The sequence below is a fragment of the Papio anubis genome, chromosome 2 (genome assembly GCF_008728515.1).
Source record: "Papio anubis isolate 15944 chromosome 2, Panubis1.0, whole genome shotgun sequence".
Lineage (NCBI taxonomy): Eukaryota > Metazoa > Chordata > Mammalia > Primates > Cercopithecidae > Papio > Papio anubis.
In genome coordinates this window covers 156,950,658-156,967,998 of record NC_044977.1, presented here as the reverse complement: position 1 = coordinate 156,967,998, position 17,341 = coordinate 156,950,658, and positions in this window count along the sequence as shown.

Below are 17,341 nucleotides of genomic sequence, written 5' to 3'. Positions count from 1 at the left end.
CAGGGCTAGTTCAAATATGTTTGCTAATACAGAGCATCAGAGTGGAGTTTAAAGCAAACATGTCTAGGACAATTGAAAAGCATGCTACTTGACAGATAGCTTCTGGGCTGTGCTGCCTGAAGGTGTACGTGGATAGGAACCACAAAGTCTATCACTCAGTGAGAAGGAGGTGGTGGGCATGCACAGCTGTTGGAGTCTGATGCCAGGTTGTGCCTGTTTGACAGGGAACTAAAGCATCCCTTGGCAGCTGTATCGATCCAGGGTCCTATTGGAAGATTCCTGACCCTGGGCTCTCTGGCCAGAATTTTCCAGGTAACCTCAGGCCAGATCTGTGGGCATTCACACAGCCAGTTTAATGTCCAGCTTCGCTTTTCTGATCCAGGATCTCCTCTTGGGGATGGGAGTGGAGGTAGAGCAGAACCCTAGAGAGGAGAGGTCATGGCTCCATGTGCCCCAGATACAGGCCCCTCTGGCACCCAGGATGTGCACGGTTTTCTGCGGGTACATCATTCCTGGCACTTTCTAGGTCCACCCCATGCTCATTGCTTGGTACCACCAAACTGTACCCTGACCATTCTGACGAGTCTCTGAGGACTATTGATTGACAATCGCTGTCCCATGGCTGAAGTATTCACAAATGGTTAGGTAGGTGGCTCAAGTAACCAAGAGCTCTAGTGACATCCCAGGGTGAAGGGCTTGGTTGAGGTGAGGCAGACCAGCAGATCACTAGACAGACGCCTTCTCACTGCTGCAGAGCCTGTGGAGTAAGGATATGGCAGAGGCTAGGGGAGAGTGTCAGTGCTAATTAGATATTCTAGAATCATAGAGATCTCATTCACGTGAGCCCCGCTGCTGCCCACAAACCCTGGGGGCCTTCTATTCTCTGAAGTCAGTCTGTCCGTCTGCTCAGAAACCTACTTGGCTTTGTCTTTGCCAATTCCAGAGAGCAGCGTTTGGGGGAAAGGGAGTGCAGGTTCTCAAGTCTTGGTGCTGGGTCCAGTGGATCATTCCCTGGCATGCGGGGGCCCAGAGGGGCCAGGAAGGAGGGATATGGGGATGAGGAGAGTGGCTGCACCAGGCCTGAGTTACCTCAGCCGTCCTTCCTCCCCAGCTTTCCTCTTGGCATGGCAGGGCGGCCCACTGGCCAGCTCAGCTGTCCTCCTTTCTCACCATGTAATCCCTGCCAGGAAGAGGGGAGGGAAACCTGAGCCAGGCCTTCTCACACTGCATCCTGCCATCCTGTCCTCCCTACAGCCAGAAGGGAGAGTAGGACGGGGTGGGGACAGGGAAGGGCAGGGCTTGGGGAGAGCTTCTAGGCCTAGCTGCTGCTGGGCCGCTGCAGGGGTGGGCGGACTGTGGGGTGTATGCGAACCACAAGACTTGGGCCTTCCCTCTGGAGCCTGTGCCTAGGGGCTGCCCTGGCCTCCTCCGGCATCAGGACACCTGTTAGGCTGCTTCAATTTGTGGCTTGCCCTTTGCTTCCCTGTGTCTTGGAGGGCCCCTGCTGGGTATTTTTATTTTCATCCTAAAAAGGCCGTCTAGGAACCAGGGAGTTGAAGTTGCAGCATTCCCAAGTGAGTCAGAGCCTCAGCCTCCTTATCTGCAACCCAGCAGCAATCATGCCCTCTGCCCAGGGTGGAAGGCAAAATGAGGCAATGCAGAGTGTGCCCTCAGCACACAGCCAGGCACACAGTAACGACTGCTCACAAGCAGTACCAGCCCAAACCTGAACCTAGGACACAAGTGCAGACATGCAGCCCTGTGGCTGATCTCACACTCAGGGCATCTCTGGCATTTGGGATGGGAAGAGCAGGGACAGAGACAGCCCCGTGTGCATGCACCTCACTCTAGGATCGCACCTACATCAGGGTGGTGATGTGTGCACAGGCATTTGTGTGGGACAGCTCTCTATGGCAAGGATGGGGCCATTTGTTTGCATTTTCCTAGAACAGCCTACCTCCTGGCACATGACAGGTGTTTCTTTAAGCAGTTCTCTCTCTCTGTGTGTGTGTGTGTGTGTGTGTGTGTGTGTAACCAGGCCATTTGAACTTTAATACCTACCCTACTAGTGCCATGGGATGTTGGAAGAGTATTTTCCGTTTTGTGGGTCTTGGTTTTCTCATCTGAATAATGGGTATATTGATTCCCGCTTGAAGTGGCTGCTCTGAATTCAGCACTGGCCCGCTATATGGCCTGCAGGAAATAAAGGGCTCCTTGACATCTGTTTCCCCTATCCCCCAGTGCAGAGATTTTTCTCAGGTTGCTTTGGGGTCTGACCCAGGAAAGAAGAGAAGGGAATGGTGGGGGCAACAGGAGCAGAGGAGGGAGTCCTGGCTTCTCAGCAGACGCTCACATGCTCTGTAGACTGAGGTGGGCAGAGCCACCCTCAGGACAGGTGCACAAGGCTACTTCTGGTCCCACCCTGTAGGTCTGGGAGAAGTCAGGCAGGGAGCTTCACGGCACTCCAGACTGGCTTATTCTCCCCATCTCCTGGTTCGAAGGGGATTGGGCTAGGGGAATGGGTCCAGGGCATCTACACTGCTGTGACCACTTCCTCTCAGTGAGAAAGGTCAGGGCTGACCTGGTGTCCATGAGGGACCTCTACCTCCTGGTGCTGCCCTGGACCTGGGAAAAGGCTACTGCGTGCAAGGCTCCTCCTGCCCCATCCAGTTCCCTGAGGTCAGGTTTCTGGCCCCCTATTGCACAAGCAAGGTGGGAGCCTGGCCTGTCTCCAGGTTACTGGAGGCAGGCGGGCCCAGGGCTGGGCCTGGACCTGGATCACAGTGGTGACAGCGACCTGTTTGTGACAGGACAGTTTGCACTCCCCAGGTGGTCGCTGAAAAGCCACCACTGTGGGAGGGGCCTCCCCGATGAAAAGGGGCCTCTGGCCAAGGCCTGATAGCCATCTGTTCCCGGCCACCAGCCTGGAATCCTCCAGGAAGGGTGAAGACAGGGGAAGAGAGAGGGGGGGAAACAGGGGACACACACACACACACACAGACACACACACACGCACACAGAGACACACGCACAGAGAGAGAGAGACATAGGGACAGAGAGAGAGACAGAGACACTGAAAGACAGATAAACAGAGAGACACAGAGACATAAAGACAGGAAGAAAGAACCGCAGACAGGCAGAGAGACAAATATGGAGGAAAGATAGCCAGAGGAAGGGAACAAAGAGACTAAGATTGAGGATGAGAGAAGTCGAGGGGCAGAAAGAGACAGACATAGAGACATAGGGAAAGAAATAGAAGGACAGGACAGTCAGAGAGAGACAAAGAAAGAGAGAACAACAGAAACGGAACAAAGGGAATCAAAGGGATCAAGAGACAGAGAGAGCGAGACAGGGAGAGATGAGAGAGAGATAGAGAGACAAGGAAATTCCCTGAGACAGATAGAGAGGGTGCTTGTGGTGATGGCTGGCATCAAAGTGAGGGTAGAGAGACAAAAATGTCCTGGGCAAGCTCTCTGATGGAAGGAGGACCCTCATGAGCGAAATCCCTTCCAGCCTCAGCACGTTCAGAGGGAAGAAGCCACACAGGATCACAGCCTCTGGGTCCAGGGTCCTGACAGCAGTTTGCAGACCTTAGTAGTCAGCAGACTCACCTGTGGGGCATGTGCAAATGCAGGTTCCCGGGACCAACCCAGAGTCTGATTCACACGTCGGGGAGACCAGAAATCTGTATTTCTAACCTGTTCCCAAAAAAGTCTTTCGTAGGGATTGTACCAATCACAATGAGAAATGCTGCACCGGGATATGCCAAGCATTGGTCCCCCATCTCCCTCTCATCTCTCCCCACACTGTGGAGCCCCTGAGTGGACAGGGGGCAGGCAGGAGCCAGGGCACGAGGTGCTCTGAGGGTACCTTCTCCACAGTTGCTGGAGACTTCCTACACCTTTTATTTCACCAGCTAACAATCCCCCAGGAAGGGGTGGAGGCCCTCCATCAACCCCTGGATGGGCAGCCTGGGAGGCACCTCAGAGGTCATGACTCAGTCCCAGCCACTCTGCACTGTCGGAGGAGTCTCTGGCCGGGCCAAGGCAAAAAAGACACATGCCACATTCTTTTATCCAGCTCCGCTACATGCCGGGCTCTGTCCTATCAGTTCATTTCATTCTCTTAAATAGATGAGGGATCCTCATTGACGCCACCTTAGGGATGAAGAAATGAGGTCTAGCGATGGCAAGTAACATGCCCAAGGTCACAAAGCTAGTCAGTGGCACAGCCTGCACTAGAATCTGGGTCTGTCTTACCGGAAAGCCCATGCTCACTCCCAACTTCCCCTGTCCCCTGTGTCTATTAATGGCTCTATTGCCTCTCAGGCTAAGATCCCAAACTCAGCTCTGGGCTCCTCCCCTCGTTCTCCCCATCCAGTCGGTGTCCGAGGATACCAGTGCCAGCTCCACAACAGCTCTCATTCATCACCATCTTTTTCCATGGTATGCCTCTTCCCAGATTCAACCTTCATACCGCTGGCCCAGACCTTGGCAGTCATCTTGCAGCTCACTCCCCACCGACTAATGTTGTTACATAACAACATTAGTGAGTGAGATGATTTTAAGTGGCTATCTTTCTAGGTACTCTAACAAAACAGAGCCCGAGGTAAATTTCCATGCTAACACTTTACAGGAGAGGAAGGGTCGGGGTGGGATGAAATTTCAGGGCAGCAAACTTGAGGGGAATGCTGTGAGGTGGTGGAAGGAGAGTAAAATTCAGGGGGTGCATTACTGAGTTGGTCACAGTCTTCAGAACAAAGCTTCTTTCTTTGGACACTTGGGTTGTTTCCAGAAAAAGAATCATGTAAACAGTATGTGTGTATGGGTGAAAGGACAAGGAATTTATCCCCTCCTTCCCATCTCTTAACTGGCACTAGTGAAACTTCACCCGGGGGGAGACATTAATTTCCCTGCACTTCTGGGTTGTTGCTTGGGCAACCGTGAGACACACTGGCTGGGTGTTCCGCTGTGGCCACTCCCACGGTGGTGGGCATGATGGTGGCTGTGCCATGCCCAGCCCTCACCCCTTGAGAAGGCGGAGATGGCTGGTCTGTTGGGAGATAAAGTGAGGAAGCCAGTGGCCAGATTCTCTTCTGGGCAGGCAACCAAGGCCCTGGGGCAAAGACAGCCAAGCAGCTCTGCTGGGGATCATCAACTGAGTATGATACAGGAGGGCATCTTTTATCGGTGAGTAAGATGATACAGAGTAAAGTAGGCAACAAATATAAATCAGTTTGGTCAAGTTCAAATTATATTAAAAGATATATAGACTTGCTAACAGCAAAACAACAGGGTCAGTGGAACCCTCACAGGTCTGTCTCCAGATGTATCTGCCCTGGTGACACATCCTGGGAGGGGACTCTTGGCTCCAGGTGTGGTGGATGGCATGCCTCATGCTCCAACCAGCATTGGGGTTCTGACTGAGGACAGACTTGCAGGAACTGCCCTACATCAGACCTCAGGTCTCTGCTCAAATCCTACTGATGGAAATACTTGGAACTGGAAGTGTGGACCAATCTGGGTCGGTCTGGGGGTTGCACTGTGATGCTGCCCTGGAAGGAGGAGTTGGGTGCCTATAAAACTGTGTAAACCCAAGTCTATACTTGGAGAACTCTTGAGTCTCTCTGACCCACTGTTTCTTGTGCAACTCTGGCCAGGTTAGGGAGGGAGGAAGCCGTGAAGCCTATGGTCATGAGAACTCCTTGTCTGCCAAGCTGTCTACCTTGGCCTGAGGAGGAAGCTGAGGATAGAGAAAGGCTGTCCAGGTGTGAGCTGCTCAGGAGGGGAGCTTGCTGGCAGCCCTTGGCCCCCAGAAATTGAGCCCACCTAGAGTTGAAAGCAGAACTTGGAGGTGGCATTATAAGGTAATCACCTCCTTGACCATCAAGACAAGTCAAGAACATATCATGGAGCTGCTTTTAGCAAAGCAGACTTTCAGTATCTTCCAAGTCACTTTCTGTCTGGGTGGTGTCCAGTTCACCCTCCTGATAAAATCACTTATATTTCTTCTTTTAACTGAACTCTATGGTTCTTCAGGTTGACTCACATCTTGTAGATTTCCACGTTTCCATTTTTCACTTTCCATTTTTCCCTTGGATTGGTTTCTTAGTAAAGTACATCTTATTATCACATTTCCATCAAAAGGCCACCACGTCCACCTCTGCCATCTCCACTACCTCCACCACCTTCACTCTCAACCCCAACCCTCAGAGAACTCGTCTTATATTTCAGAGAGAGATGCTCAATTTTCAAAGTAGCAAGCAATGAAAGGGAAACTGACTGGTGCAGTCTAAGGAGCACAGACGATGGATTTAGGGCAGTATGCTTCCTTCTTCTTCTTCTTCTTCTCTCTCTCTTTTTTTTGTTTTGTTTTTTTGTTTTTTGAGACAGAGTCTTACTCTGTTACCCGGGCCAGGCTGGAATTCAGTGGCATGGTGGTCACGGCTCACGGCTGCCTTGACCTCCTGGGCTCAAATGATCATCTCACCTCAGCCTCTCAAGGAAGTGTGTCACCACATGCGGCTTAATTTTTAAAATTTTTTTGTAGAGAGAGAGTTTTGCCATGTTGCTGGCTGGTTTTAAACTCCTAGGCTCAAGTGATCTGTCCACCTTGGCCTCCAAAGGTGCTGGGATTACAGGTGTGAGCCACCACACCTGGCCCCACTCTTTGTGAGCCAGTTCTTGGGGTTCTGGTCAGATACTGTGTTGGTGTGATGTCCTGACTTCATCCTCTACCCACTCACTCTGCCCTGACCCTTGTGGCCCACATAATCCAGAAGTCTGGCAATGCAGTAATGAGGAGGAAGGTCTTGGGCCCAGGTTGCTCTTCAGCTGGTTGGCATAGTATGGCTGCCCCAGGCTGTTGACGGGTACTATCAGCTCTGATTGATCAGCTTCCGCATGGTGTGGATCATTAAATATTTTGCACAACACCAGTGCTACCCCATGAGAACTATGACTCAGTTTATGTTACTTATTGAGGAGGCTAATGGTGATTTCAGTGATGGCAAAGCTCTTTAGCTCCATGGTTTCTGTAGGACTAAAGTGTCTGGTTAATTGAATCCAGATTTTAAGTAAAAATAGAGCCAGTGCATGTTAAAAAGATGGAATCTGGGGTATGACAAATAATTTCTGTGCACAAGAAAAGGTTTTAATGGTTACCAACTGGATTATTGCTATAGACTGAATGCTTATATCCCCTCAAAATTCATATGTTGAAACCTAATCCCCAATGTGATGATATTTGGAGATGGAGCCTTTGGGAGGTGATTAGGTCATAAGGACAGCCCTTCTGAATGGGATTAGTGCCCTTTTAAAAGAGACCCTGAGAACCCCCTTGGCCTTTCTGCAATGAGAGGATCCGGTGAAAAGTATCCTGCAACCTGGAAGAGGGCCCTTATCAGAATCCCACCATGCTGGGACCCTGATCTCAGACTTTCAGTCTCTAGAACTATGAGAAATAAATTTCTGTTGTTTATATGCCGATCAATGATAATTTACTATAGCAGCCTAAATTAAGATAATAGTCCACGTCAAATATGATTTTTTAGGCTCTCTGAGCTATTTTCACAGAAAGTTTTACAAGCTGTTTACCTCCAACATGAACACACTCTTCCCCAAACCACACACAGCCCCTCTGCATATAAAATTTAAATTCTGATTAAAAAAAGAGTTGCTAACTATGGGGGTCCCTGACTTGATGGAAACACTTGAGGAAATGCTCTGGGGGAATCTTAGATGGCCATAATCAGAGCCTCCAGTGTGAGGAGAACAGAGTGGGGATCAATGGAGAAAATAAGGCAGTGTTCCATTATTGCAAGAAGGAAGTTCCTTAGGGAGTCAGCCAGCCATGGAACAAGAGACGGTGCTGCTGAGAATAATGGTAAATTACTAACTCTTATATTAGCAGGACAGTGAAGTCTGATGACACCGTGGTTGGCTGTGGATGAACGGACTACTTATAAACTGAATATAAACTGTTGCCATAATTTTGGAGAGCTATTTGGCAACATCTGATAAAACTGAAAAGTATATACCTCAGGAACCAGGTCAGATCATGTACATGGTTGCTTATCACAGCAGAGTCTATAAAGCTTAAAAACATGGAAATGTCTATGGCAGGAGGTATTGTATAAATCATGGAGTCCTCTCATACTGAATACTGTAGAGCAGTTACCATGCATGTACTAGATCTACATGGAAACGTGTGGATGAACATCTACAACACAAAACTCAATGAATAAACTACAGTTAGAAGGATATTATAATATGACATCATTTACCTATAGTTTTAAAACACACAAAACAATATGTATTGTCTACAGATACATACATTTGTGGTAAAAGTCTAAAAAATGAATAGAATGCACCACAACTTCAGAATAGTGATTCCTCTGGGGAAGAACGGAGAAGAAGGCATTGGAGAGGTATTCATAGAGATCATCAATACATGTGTCATATTTACTTTTTAAAAAAGATCTGACTATACAGCCATAAAAAAGAATGAAATCATGTCCTCTGCAGCAACACGGATGCAGCTGGAGTCCATTATCCTACGCAATCTAACTCAGAAACAGAAAAGCAAATACTGCATATTCTCACTTATAAGTGGGAGCTAAACAATGAGCACACATGGACATAAAGATAGGAACAATAGACACTGGGGCCTCCAAAAGAGGGCAGGGTGGGAGCGGGCTGAGGGTTGAATAATCACCTATTGGGTACAATGTTCATTATTTGGGTAATGGGTACATTAGAAGTCCAGTCCCCACCAGTACTGCAATATACCCATGTAACAAATGTGCACACGTATGCCTTGAATCTAAAATGAAATAAAATTAAAAGAAAACCTGAAGCAAACATAGAAAAAAAATGTTGACCATTGTTCACTTCCAGTGGCGGACATGTGGGTATTTGTGATATTACCAACGGTACTTTTCTGTGTGCTTGAAACATTTCATAAGGAAAATAATAAATGTGCAAAGAAATAGGAAAATCCAGAGTCCTGCTTTTATGGAAGTGTTTAAACAAAAAGCTGTAGGAGTGTCTGCTGGGTGCAGTGAACAAATGCTTTCTACACAAGGGTGGCAGAGTGGTGGGGGTGGCCTGAATGACTGGAAAACCAGAAAGAGGGTTTGAGCCCTTGCCCTGACTCTCATGGCTTGTGGGACATTTTAAGTGGTGGGGATGGGTTGCTGTGAGCCAAGGGAGACAATGTGTGTTGATGTGGGCAGGGAACAGTGAGTCACACACAGTGAGGGTGAGGACCTGGGCTGGCCGGAGCTGTCCCCCGGAAGCCTGCAGTGATAGATGGTTGTCAAGTAATACCTTAACAAGTGTGTAGGGTGGAGTGTTGAAATCACTTTCAAAAATGACTCCCCTACCTCTCCAAGGACTGCTAAACCCCCTCTGTAAAAAATGGGGTACACTGATTACATCATTAGCCACCAGAGTCAGACTGAGTTCATACTATCACCCAGTCACTGCCATGTGTTCATGTGTCACCTCTCTGAGTTTTTTCTTGCTGCTAAAAATGAGTAATAATAGTAGCATCTGCCTCGTTAGGTTATTCTGAGGAATAAATGAGATTTCACATATAAAGTGCTTAGCGCAGACCTCAGCACTTAGTAAGTCATCAGAAAATGTTAACTGGTTATTGTGACCATTGTTACTTCTGGGTCTGAGCCTAAAAACAACTACCAAGAAACATTTTGCTAGCTTAGATTCAGTGATATTTATGACTTGAAAATAAGGCCAAGGAGAATATGGTTGCTAAATTCAAAATTGTCATGATTCTGGTTTATTTTCTTCCTAATTAGATATTCTGTCGCTTTTATAATTATGCCTCTGAAAAAGGGGGAAAGGCAAATAATCAGAAATCTGGCAAAAGGCAGCTGATTTTGCACCTCTTTCTTGAACTACTCTCATTTTGGGGGCTCCCAGTTCCATCATAAACAGCTTCTCTTCCCAATCTCTCCCTTGCTTTCTCTCCGTGCTGGCTCCTGTCTTCCTCTTACTGTTGGTCCCTTCTGTTCTGGCTCTCTACCTACTCATTCTGTCTTCTGGCTTCAATTCCAATTAATGTGTTGGATACCTGGCCCCTTGCCCCAGCCCAAGCCTCCATCAACCATTGCCTGGACCACGTAGTAGCTCCCTCCCCACCTCTCTCCACAGCACAGCAGAGTGAATGTTTAGCAATGCAGCTCTAATCATGTCACGTCCTGGCTTACATTATTTCAATAGTTTCCCTTTACTTATAGAATGAAGCTGCAATCCTTGGTAGGACCTGTAAGGCCCTGCATGGATGGTCTTAGCATCAAGCCTGAGCTCTCTCATCCTTCATAGTACTTCCACCCCTCTGTGCAAACTCCCAGGATTAAACTGCCCTGAATGAAGTGGATCACATTCTCCTTTACTCTTCACCAGGTCTTCAGGAGTAAATTTTGTGCTTTTGTTCATACCTGAAACCTGCAATCATTAAGGAAATGCCATCATCCATCAATAACCTCATCCCAGAAACCCTGACCTCTGTTAACTCAGGTGCTTTTTCACTCATCCTGTCCTAGAACTACCTCCTCTCTAAGATCTTCTCCAACCACAGTCTGAGATACCCCCTCCAACTGTCTCATGGCCTCACATAGAAGCCATTGGACTTCCTGGAGACCTCCAGTCCGAAGTCCCACCCTTTTCCCCGGCCATCAGCTCCTTTTGGCCTCTCTTCCCTCCCTGCAATGCGTAGTGCCTTCAGTGGTCCATCCAAATGGCTCTCTCACTACCTACCAGGATTCCCTCATATCTCTCCTTCTGCCACACACGCCTGACAAAACATCAATCCTGGCTCAGTGTGGCAGCCAGCCTGGAGAACAGAGCATGGCCTGCCCTGAGGGTCAGGACCTCCAGTAGCAGCTGGGCCCTTGGGGCTGCCCTTTGTCCTTTTGCGTACCCTGGATTGTCTCATCTCCATTCTTCTCTGGAACACCTCAAACCTTCATCCCTTTCCTTCTGAGTCCTCAATTTAACCCCTTCCCCACCCCCTCCACCAGCAGATGACCTCATCTCCTACTACTCCTGCACACCACCTACAGACTTATGCACAGGCACACCATTCTCTCCCTCCTGCAGGACAACCCCCCACCTGGGCTCCTTGGCCCCATTCTGTGGTGAGCACCTGTATTTTTGCTACCTATCATCTATCAATCACTGTTCTGGTAAAACAGAGCCCCAGGGTTTATTTGGGGGCCCACGATCTCTTACTCTGATCCCAGGTTTTGCTGAGGTTGATCCTATGTCCAGGTGCATGTCTAAACTACTCAGCAAAACTCATTCCATTGGACACTTGTGGTTGTGCACATGACTCAATTTGGATCAATGAGAATCTGGCCCTGACTTTTATTGTACTGTTGGGGTGAGGTGTACTGTCTTTCTAACAGAACACAAACTTCCAGGTGTAGGAAGTCATCTCACAGTGTCAAGAAGTGAGTCTGTCATCAACAAAATACAGGCAAGCCAAATCTAGGAACATATAAAAAGATAATACATCATGAAGAAGTGGGATTTATTCTAGGAATGCAAGGTTGGCTCAACATAAGAAAAGCAACAAATGTAATATATCATATTAATAGAACAAGGACAAAAACCACATGATCATCTTAATTGTTAGGAAAAAGCATTTGCAAAATCTGACATTATTTCATATTAAAAACACTCAACAAACTAGGAATATAAGGGAACTTTTTCAATTTGATTTTAAAAATCCATGAATATTACACAGCCAACATAAACTTAATGGTAAAAGATTGAAAGCCTTCCCCCTAACATTTGGAACAGGACGTGCATATCTGCTTTTACCATTGCTACTTAAAGAAGGTTCTTTTCAGGGAAAGTAAACAAGAAAAAGAAACAAAAGACATCCAGATTGGAAAGCAAGAAGCAGAACTAATGGAAGATGATGTGATCTTATATATGAAAAATCCCAAGGAATCCATGAAAAATCATTAAATCTAATGAGTTTAATAAGGTAGCAGGAAACAAGATCAATATATAAAAATTAATCATTTTCTATACCCTAGCAGTGAACATTCCAAAATTGAAATCAAGAAAATAGTTCCATTCACAAATGGCATCAAAATTAATAAAATACTTAAGAATAAATTCAACAGAAGAACGTACAAGGCTTGATACTGAAAACTTCAAAAGATCTTCAAAAGAAATAAAAGGTCTTTAAAAATGAAAAACATCCTATATTCATGGATTGAAAGAATGTATATTAAGATCCCCAAACTGATCTACAGATTAACACAATCCCAGTCAAAACTAGCTGCCTTTTATTGTAGAAACTGGAAAATGCTGAGCATAAAATTCATATGGAAATCCAAGGGACACAGAGCCACCAAAACAATGAAAAAGAACACAATTGGAGAACTCATACTTTACAGTTCAAAACTTATGACAAAACTTCAGTAACTAATATTGTGTAGTCTGGCATACGAATAGACATTTAGATAAATGGAATAGAATTGAGAGTCCAGAAATAAACCCATACATCTATGGTCAATTGATTTTAAACAAGGGTGTCAAGACAAACGGGAAAAGAATAATATTTTCAACATATGATTCTGAGACAACAGGATATCCACATGGAAAAAAAATGAAGTTGAACAACTGTCTCACACCATAACAAAAATTAACTGAAAATGTATGATAGACCTAAATGTAAAAGTTAAAACTATAAAACTCTTATAAGAAAACATAGGTGTAAATCTTCACGATCTTGGATAAGCAATCATTTCCCAGATATAACACAAAAAAGCATGAGCAATCAAAGAAAAAATAAATGAGTTGGACTTTCTAAAAACAAAACGTGTTTTGTGCTGTGAAGGACGCTATCAAGAAAGTGAAAAGTCAACTCATAGAATGGAAGAAAATATTTTAAAGTCATATATCTCATCAATGACTCATACCTACACTATATAAATAATGAATACAACTCAATACTAAAAGACAATCTCATTAAATAATGGGCAAAGACTTTGAATATACATTTCTCCAAAGATGGTATACTAATGACCAGTAAGTACATGAAAAGATTCTCAGCATCATTAGTCATTAGGAAAATGCAAATTAAAACCACAGTTAGATGTCACTTCATGACCACTAAGAAGGTATATGTAATAAAAAAGATAGATGATAACAAGTGTTGGCAAAGATGCAGAGAAATTTGATCCCTCAAACATTGCTGGTGGGAATGTAAAATGATACAGCCACATTGGAGTACTTCTGGCTGTTCCTCAAAACTTTAAACAGTTACCAAATGCATTACTCAGCAATTCCGCTCCTAGGTATATACCCAAGAGAAGTGAAAATGTATTACTCAGCAATTCCGCTCCTAGGTTTATACCCAAGAGAATTGAAAATGTAAGTTCATCCTAAAATATATACATAAATAGCAGTATTATTCTTAACAGCTTTAAAGTGGAAACAACCTAGATGCCCACCAACTGATGAATGAATAAACAAGCTATGGTATACCCATACAATGGAATATTATTTAGTCATAGAGAAGAATGGAGCAGTGATACATGCCATGATATGGATGAACCTTGAAAAAAATCATGCTGTGTAAAAAGAACCAATCACAAAAGATGACATATTGTATGACTCAATTTGTAGGAAATGTACAGGACGGGCACGTTCAAAGACATAGAAAAATAGATTCTGGTTGCCAGGGGTTCGGGGTGGGGAAAAATGGCAGCGTGACTGCCAATGTGTGCAGGTTTTCTGGGAGGTGACAAAAATGTTCTGGAATTAGACAGTGGTGATAGTTACACAAACTTGTTAACATAATAAATAATGTTTGTAAAGAAAAACAAATTGTAAGGGTGAATTTTATGGTATATGAACCACATCTCAATTTTTAGAAAGAGAATTTTAAAAGTGAGTCTGTCTGAGAATGGGGTCAACAGTGAGGAATTGGGGACAGGAGATGGAGAAGGAGAAACAGGATCCTGTGATATCACTTGAGCCCCTATAACCAGTTGTGCCAGAAGCCAGACTACCTTGGAATGTATCAGTTATGTGAGCCAACACATTCTCTGCTTCTTAGGTTGGGGTGGGTCAGGTTTTCTATTGCTTACCCCCAAAGGAACCCAACCTGGCAGACATGTCCTGTGTCTTCCTCCAGGCAATGTTGTTTCCTTCTGCATTTCCATGTCCATGTATTGGCTCCTCGCTCATGCTTCTTCCACTAAAACAATAGTTCTCCCGGCCAGGTGCGGTGGCTCACGCCTGTAATCCTAGCACTTTGGGAGGCTGAGGCAGGTGGTCACGAAGTCAGGAGTTTGAGACCAGCCTGACCAACACGGTGAAACCCCATCTCTACTAAAAATACAAAAAAATTAGTCGAGTGTGGTGGCGTGTGCCTGTAGTTCCAACTACTCAGGAGGCTGAGGCAGGAGAATCACTTGAACCCAGGAGGCAGAGGTTGCAGTGAGCAGAGGTGGCACCATTGCACTCCAGCCTGGGTGACAGAGTGAGACTCCATCTCAAAAAAAAAAAAAGTTCTCCCCTGACTTTACTTCGCACCCTTTTCTCTTCCTCATTTCACTCAAATCTCCCAAAGAGTAGTGGTCTACACATGCTATTTTTGTTTCCATGTGTTTACCTTTGAACCCTCGCCTTCTGGGTCCTGCCGCACTGCATGGGCACTCTACTGCCCCCCTGTGGCCAAATGCAGCAGGTGCCCCTTCATGGTCCTCTTGGGCTTGTCCCACAGGGTTGGTGCCCACCTACCTCCATCTGGGAGAGCTCTGAGTTCTCTGGGCATCCCTTTGACCTTGCTCCTCAGCTTCCTCGGTGGTCCCTGATTTCTCTGCTAATTCCCGGACATTTGTGCCTCACTGACTTTGGCTAGGGTTAGGGTTCGGGTTAACCATAACTGCTTTCATCTTCTCCTCCCTCTCCTTGGGCTGCTGCCTCCATGCTCAGGACTTTGAGCTCCATTCCTCATGACTGAATCCCTTGCCTGAGATTCAGATTAGCCCTCCCTTGTTCCCCATTTGTTTGGAAGCACCACCATGGACGCAGTCACTCATGCTGGCAACATGCCTCCTCCCTCTCCTTCCCTTCACATAGTCATGCAGTCACCAAGTCACGCCGTGTCCCAAGTATTCCTGGCATGCTTCCTCTCTCTCCATGTCCCTATCACTACCACCCTCTATGCCCGTCTGCTTGCTCGTCTCTTTGTCTCCAGTGTTCTCCCCTCCAGTTCCCCTTCTTGCACTTTATTTTAAAACACAAATCTGAGTATGCCGCTCTCTGCTCTACTCCAACCCACAGGGGTTCAAGTCTAAGCCTTCGGCAGGGCACCTGGGCCACCTGGTGCTGGGCTTCCACCTGCTTCTCAGATGCCTTCCCACTGCCTCTGCTCATGCTGTCCTCCTCCAGCCCAGAGCTGCTTGTTGGTAGCCACAGGGAACATGCTGCCCTGTTTCTCTCTGTGATGTGGTGCTCTCCTACCCTCTGCTCCTTCCTGACACGTTCCTACTTCCCTTATGACTGGGCCAGGTGGCAACTTCTTGGAAATACTTTTCTGGACACCCCACTCCAAGTCCATCCTCTCTGTACCCCCACCCAGGCCAGGTCATGTGCTCTTCCTCTGGTTTCTGCAACCCTCTGGACTTGTCTCTATGAATCTATAACATTGTTTAAATAGGCTTCACATCTGTGCTGTGTGCTTCTGGAAGGAAAGGCTGTGCATGTTGCTGGTGCCTAGTATAATGCCCAGCCCTCACCAGCTGCTCAGTGAGCATTTAATGAATGCAGGAGTGAACCGCAACAGCTAATACTCTCCGGCTACTCACTGTGTTTCAGGTACTGCTCCAAAACCTCTTTATATATTAACTCATTTAAATCCCTCAACACTTATGAAGTGGGTACTATAATTGTCCTCATTTTACAGATGAGGATACCAAGGCACAGTGAGGCTAAGCAACTTACCCAAGGTAGTATAGCTAGATTCAAACCCGGCTCTAGGGGCTTGACCCATACCCACCTCATTGTGCTGCTGCTACAGCTCTGCCTGCATCCCACGCTGACTTCTGCTCATGCACCCCCTCCACTTGGAATGTGAGTGGTTGATCACTTTCTCTACCTGGTTCAAGACCCAGCTGAGGCCCTACCTCTGCATAAGCCATGCAGAGGTAGGCACAGTGCTGGCACAGTGCAAATGGGCCCCTAACATATGACATTCATTATAACAAAGAACAGTTCCCCCAGAGCTCATTCAGGTCTCAGTACAAATTGTCTTGCAACCTGACAAAGAAAGCTGGTGATGTATAGACCCATTACATACTGGCTGTTGAGAGACGTCACCACTGACATCCATGCTTTTGGAGATGTCATCTTTTTTGTTGGAGGATGGTAGTTTACTCAAAAAGGAAAAAAATATATATTTTAATATTTTTCATTTATTTGATATAATTATAGTTTATATAATGCTGCCATTTATTTGCTTTATCTTATTTAATCTTGTATATTTTCCTGTGCAGTGCTCAGGACAGGTTAAACCCATTTTATTGAAGAGAAAATTGAATATTAATGACACTAAGTAACTTGCTCAAGGCCCCATGGCTCATTTGGACCCAGGTTTGTCCACTTCTAATACTTGTGTATATTCCTTGCTTGATGTAAGTATCTGAACAATATCTGGCCACAGAGCGGAGCTGCAGTGGAGCATCGTGCAGGCGGTGAGTGACAGAAGCAGTCCTTAGGAGTCTCAGGAGCAGTCCAGCAGCACATCTCACTGCAGAACAGCACGAAGGGCTTCTCACCATGCTCTTACTTCACCAAGTTAGTTAGGTTTTTCTCTTTAAGAGCATACATACCATTATGGACTGGCTTGTATCTCCCTGCAATTTAATATGTTGTAGTCCTAACCTCCAGTACATCAGACTTGACTGTATTTGGAGATAGGGTCTTTAAAGATCTAACTAAGTTAAAATGAGGTGGGCTCTAATCCAACATGACTGGCAATTTTGTTTGTTGTTTTTGAGACAGAGTCTGGCTCTATCACCCAGGCTGGAGTGCAGTGGCGTGACTTCGGCTCACTGCAACCTCTGCCTCCCAGGCTCAAGCTATCCTCCCACTGCAGCCTCCAGAATAGCTGGGACTACAGGCATGCGCCACCACATCCAGCTAATTTTTGTATTTTTTGTAGACACGAGGTGTCACCATGTTGCCCAGGATGGTCTTGGAACTCCTGGGCTCATGCTAGCCATGCGCCTTGGCCTCCCAAAGTGCTAGGGATTACAGGTGTGAGCCACCATACCTGGCCGACTGGTGTT